We start from the raw sequence: 6,000 nt of genomic DNA, 5'->3' as shown, positions 1-6,000 counted from the left end.
CTTTCTTTGATTCCTCCTCAGTTCTCAATTTCACAAAGAAAAAAAATATATTATTGACTAAAGTGAACAGAGACTCATTTGTCTGTGCCTTTCTTTACAGAGTGAACAGATCCTGTTTTTGCATTTTGAATTTTGTCGGGTGGACTGATGGCAAGCAAAGGCTGGAGAATGGGTCCGTGCAAGGCACAGCTCTAGCCTGTGTCTGGGGTCCCCAAGGGCACCCTCAGGTTCAGTGATCTGCCAGAAGGACTCACAGAACTCAGGAAAGCCCATTAGACTCATGTTTATGGTTCACTGCAGCAAAAGGATACAGATTAAAATCAGCAAAGGCACATGGGGCAGAGTCCAGGGGAGCCCAGGCGTGAGCTTCCAAACTCTTAAGGATGCGCTTCATTGTCCCAGCTATGCTGTGCGACAACATGCTATCAGTGATGCCACCCAGGAGAGCTCGCCTGAGCCTTGGGGTCCAGCATTTTGTATCAGGCAGCAGTCACGTAGGCGCAGGGCAACCACATGACTAACCCCAGTTACTTGGTCCCCAGCCCTTCCAGAGGTCAAATGATAGAGCACAATCCAAGGTCCCTATCGTTCGTCACCTTGGTAACATAGACTGTCTGGCCTGGTGTGGCCTAGGGTCCCAGATATTCAGAGATACTCTTTTAAGACAGAATATTGCAGGGGCTTAGAGGTGATCTCCCAGAGTTGGTCAGGGCCAGTCCTTTCCTTGGCCTGCACAGGCTTTGGACTCTAAGCCTGCTGAGTTAACCCTTTACTGATTGGCCCCCAGAGGCTAAGAGACCAACTGGGCTCAGAACAGTTTTGTACCTTTTTTTTTTTTTTTAATTTTTATTTGTTGATTTGAGAGAGGAAGAGAGAGAGAAAGAGAAACATCGACCTGTTGCTCACCTATTAATGTATTCATGGGTTGACTCCTCCATGGGCCCTAACCAGGGATCAAACCTGCAACCTTGGCACATCGAGATGACGCTCCAGCCCACTAAGCCACCCATCCAGGGCCAGTCATGCATCTTTAAGGATGGTAACAGTGAAGTTTTGGGAAGGAAGTGACTCAGTCAGTGGTTCGGGGCATGGATTTTGGAGTCAGGCCAGTTTACCGGTAGAGTGACTCAAGCCTTCGTTTCTTCATCTGTAAAACAGGGAATTTAAACTTCCCAGGTTTATTAGGAGGGGCTGATGGGTGACGTGAGCAGGGGTGCTTGGGGTGTGATGAGCCCTTGGTGCAAAGCAGCTCTTGCCTCTGTGTGTTGAGACTGCCTTGGGATGGGCAGCCAATGGAGATAGGAACACAGGAAGCTCGTGGTTAACACTCACTAGGAAGCAGAAGGCATCCAGCCCCATTCATTGTTCCACTTCGCTTTTTGCTGCAAAACTAACAAGCTCCAAAGTTAGTGACCTAACACAATTTATTGTAAAATCTCTCAGTTCTGGGAGTTGAGTGGGCAGGGTGAATTGTTCTTACAGTCCGATGGTGGCTGGGACTTCTGTTACCAGAAGATACTGTCATTAGCATGTCTGGTGCCTGGGCTGGGATGGTTGGAGCGTGAGAGGCTTTTACTGGGCCTCATAATCATGTAGCCTCTCCACACGCCTAGCTTGGGCTTTCTCACGGCATGGCGGTCTCAGGGTCGTCAGGCTTCTGATATGGCAGCTGGCTTATCCCCAGAGCAAGTGTTGCAAGAGGCCGGAAGCAGCATAACCGCCAGTCAGTTAAGGGGTATGCCTGGAACTGGCCCAGTGTCACCCTTAGTTTGTCACAGCAGTCATAGGGCTCTCCCACAGTCAAGAGCGTAGAGAGTGGACCCCTTTTGATGTTGGCGTGGCGAGATCTCAATGCGGGAGGGAGGGGCGGTGATGGGTGTCGGGCCATCTCTGGAAAACAGAGTCAGCCCCAGTCATAAAAAGACAATTGATCAACCTGAGCTGCAGGTCATCAAGTAACCTATGACTTCATCAAATCTTCCCTTCAATTAAATGTGTGGCTTTATCAAATGGTCCCTTTCTTCAGTTAGAGTACAAAATCAAGACATGTCTTTGAAATTACAGTGATTCCAGGCCCCCCTGAAAACCTAGGTCATCCAAAACCCCAGCCTCCGCCTTGGGACCTGGGACAGTTCTTGCCACTGACGGAGCTCCCCCAGGTATCCCCAAGCCCCGAGATGGGCCTAGAACCAGGAGCGCATCTCCCACCCTCTACCCTCCTCTGTTCTAAGCAAACACCGTTCAGGGCAATTAACAATGAGAATGCCATTCATTCCGGTGAAAGCCCAAGCTCCACCTACCAGATACGCTCTTGACCAAGCGGCCCTACTGCAACTTATGTCCTTCCACAAGTCTGGATTATTCTCCTCGAACCTTGTTTCTATAAGTAACAGCTGTTTTTTTCATGGGTTGTTGGTGAGCTTTCTATTCTGAGCTAACTGTAGATACATATGAAGTTGCAAAAGTAGTACCAAGAGTCCTCACAGTTTCCCAAGTGTTGATGCCTTACACAACTGTGATCAATATCAAAACCAGGAAATTGGCAAGAGCTCAGACCTTATTCAGTTTTTGCCATTTGGGGCATGTATTGATTTGTGTGGATTTTCAAGATTTTGTTTTCTTTTAACGGCAGAATCTTCCGTATACCACACTGTACACATGAGCGCGCATGCACGCACACACACATACACACACACAAAGTCACCTGTAAAAGCTCAATCTACAAAACAAAAATGGTTGTTCTGATGAGGATCCCATACCTATCCCAAGTCCAGCGACTTTTCTGAAGCACTTTATCATAGGGTTTTGCATTTATTTGCCTGGTGATCTGATTCTAGTTGGTCCTACTGGACTGTCAACTGAACGAGTATGGGAACGATTATTTTTAATTGCTCACCATTCACCCCCATATCATACCCGGGATACGAAGGGCTGTGGGGGCCCGCTTCCAAGGTGCCCCCGGGGTCCTCGCCTCCTGGCAGTCGTGCCCTTTTGTATGATGTCCCTTTGCACACTGAGTCAGGACAGGGTTCCACATTGATAGAAGACGGCTGGTAAAACTTGAATTTCAGATCAAACAATGAATGACGTTTTTAGTATTTTACAATATTTCATGGGACATACACGAACATGTTATTCATTACTTGCCTGAAATTCAAATGGAACCGGGCATCCTGTATTTTCATATGCTAAATCTGGCAGCTCTAAGTAGGGCTGACCACGCAACCAGCTGGATATTAGGGAAATGACAGTGTGACTTCTGAGGTGAGTTCACAAAACAAAACAAACCTGTGGCTTCAGCCTTGTTATCTTGTGATTCTAATCACTCTCGGGGAAGCCTGTCACTATATCATGAGGACACTCGGCGCCCTATGTAGAGGTTCCGATGGCAAGGAGCTCAGGCCTCCTGCCCACGACCAGCACCAGCCTGCAGCCGTGGGAGTGAATGACCTCAGAAGTGGGTCCTCAAGCTTACCAGCGGCTGCAGCCCCAGGTGCCGTCTTGACTGCAACCCCAAGGAGACCCCCGGTCAGAACAAGCCAGCTGCTTGAATTCCTCCTACCCAAAGAAATTGAGATAATGTTTACTCTTGTTTCCAGCCACTCTGCTTGAAGGTAATTGTTAACGCTGCAATAGATGATACGTAGGAGCTTATTAAATATGAGTGAATGCCTGACCGAATGAATGAAGGCTGTGGCTCCTTGTCTCACTGTGTGACTTTGAGGGCGCCTGCTTTACAGGAAATGCCTCAAGCCTGCAGAATATCATGTCCCAGCTTTCTAGATAAGAATAGAGTGTTCACAAGTTCTTGAAAGGGTAGAAAACCATCTGTAAGAAACATTTACAGGGAAGGCAAATATGCTAATCTAGCTGATCTGGATTTTCAATTCAGGACATGATATATATTTTTGTGACAAGATTCAAAATAAGAATAAGCCATGTGCAACTGTATAATGTCACTGTCCTAGAAAAGGTACTTGTGCTAGACTTTAAATATATCAGCTCTGAAATGCCATTTGTGAATTGTTTCTATGGTATCAATCTATTTCAAGTTGTAACTGAGCGAGGGTTTTTCCCAAAAAAAAATCTCTTGCAGGCAACGCGGGAACAGTGCAGGATGGCACAGGCTGCCTCAAGGGGCGATTAGGTGTGTGGACTCGGGTGGAGATAGAAACTGCCTCGGAAGGTTGAGGAATTGAAGGGATGACATATGCGGAGGGTTTGTCTTTGTGACCCCGAATGGACAGGAGTCACTTGAAGTATTAGCTCAGATAAGTAGAAATGGTATGGGAGCCCCATGCACGGAATAGCTGAGAAAGTACTGGCCTGGAGGTCTGAGCTCCTGCGTTCTAGAACTGGCTCTGTCCTTGAACTCGCTGTGTAGCCCTGGGTATGTTTCTTGCAGTATGGCCTCCTCCAACGCCTCATCTGTGAAAAGGGAGGGATGGACTGATGAGTGTCCAAAGGCCCTGCCAGGCTCCTGCAGAGGAGCCTTGTTGCTTGGCAACTCCCTCTGGGAAGACTACATGTCTGAGTACCTCACTGGGAACCTGAACACGGGCCGGGATGTCCGTAAGCCCTGAAGCCAGGGTTTTTCTGGGCAGTAACTAGAGACCAGGATGGATGTGAGATCCTGAATCGAAACCTCAGGCTGTCTCTCTTCTTGCTTTTCCTAAGTCTGGGTATTTGAACCTAGGAATCTGCGCCAACCAAACTACTAATCTTTGAGGCTGAGAGGCCTTCCATGCGAAGGTATGAGATTGGGTCTCTCAAATGAAAATGGCCACAACCATGTATGAAGCACTTACTATTTCAGGAGCTTTACATGCTCTAATTAGCTTTGCCCCTTTTTTGTCCTGAAACCAACCCTTTTAGAGCAGTACTGTCATCATCCCCATTTTACAGGTGAGAAAACAGGTACAGAGAGTGAAGCAACCTGCCCCAGGACCCAAACTTAGGAAGCAGAAAATGGAGATTGGAATCCTTGAAGTTTGACTCCAGAACCTCCATTAAAAAAAAAAATTAAATGTAAAGTTTCTTCTCTGAATCATTGGAAATTAAGTTGCCTACCTGATGCCCTATCAACCCCAAATACTTTAGTATTTCCAACAAACAAAGCCATTCCCCAATGCAACTGCAAAAACCACCAAAATCAGGGAATTAACATGGACACATCACTACCATGGAAACCTCAGACTCCATTTGAATCATGCCGGTTGCCCCAATAACTTCCTCTATTGCAACATGATCCAGTTCAGAGTCATGATTGCATTCAATCGCCACATCTCTGTAGTCTCCTTCAGTATGTAAGTTACCGGATCTTTGGCTTTCACAACTCTGGCACTTTTAAAGATTGTAGGCTAGTTTTATAGAATGTCCCTTTATTTGGGTTTGTCTATATGTCCTTGCGATTTGGTCCAGGGTATGCATTTTCAGCAGGAATATCACAGGAGTGATGCTGTGATCGTCTCAGGGCATCCTATCAAGTGGTACATGGTTGCGATTTGTCCCATCTTGATGCACACTCGGGTCACCTGATCAGAGCCTACATTCTTAATGACTTCACAATCCACAAAGCCTTCTTCTCCAGAAGTTACGTGGTGGGATCCATTTGGCAAAGCAAATCCTTTAGTTCCTCATGATCAAAGTAATTACACCCTCATAAAGTCCAGTGTAAAGCTATAGACACAGCTTCAGAGAAGCCAAGCTGTGCTTATATTTTTGGCTTTGGGCTATAAATAGCTGCATATACATTTTCAGGCCCAGACTCAAAATGGCTTATCTCATTTCTTTGTTTCCCTCACTCTGCTCCTTAGTGGACCTTTTGGTCTGTTAGATTCTCTTCTCTACCTCCCAACCCTGCTCCGTACTAAAACCTCACTTTTTAGTTTCTTTCCTGAGCACTTAATTTGGGTCAGGCACGGTGACACTATGTGTCACTAGGGATACAGAGCCTATTTAATCCCAATCCCCATTCCCAAGAAGTTGGCATTTAATGGA

The sequence above is a fragment of the Pteronotus mesoamericanus genome, unplaced genomic scaffold (assembly GCF_021234165.1).
Source record: "Pteronotus mesoamericanus isolate MK-2021 breed Mesoamerican mustached bat unplaced genomic scaffold, CSHL_Meso_final scaffold_507, whole genome shotgun sequence".
Lineage (NCBI taxonomy): Eukaryota > Metazoa > Chordata > Mammalia > Chiroptera > Mormoopidae > Pteronotus > Pteronotus mesoamericanus.
The sequence above is the reverse complement of the archived record's forward strand: the minus strand, read 5'-3'. Positions refer to the sequence as shown.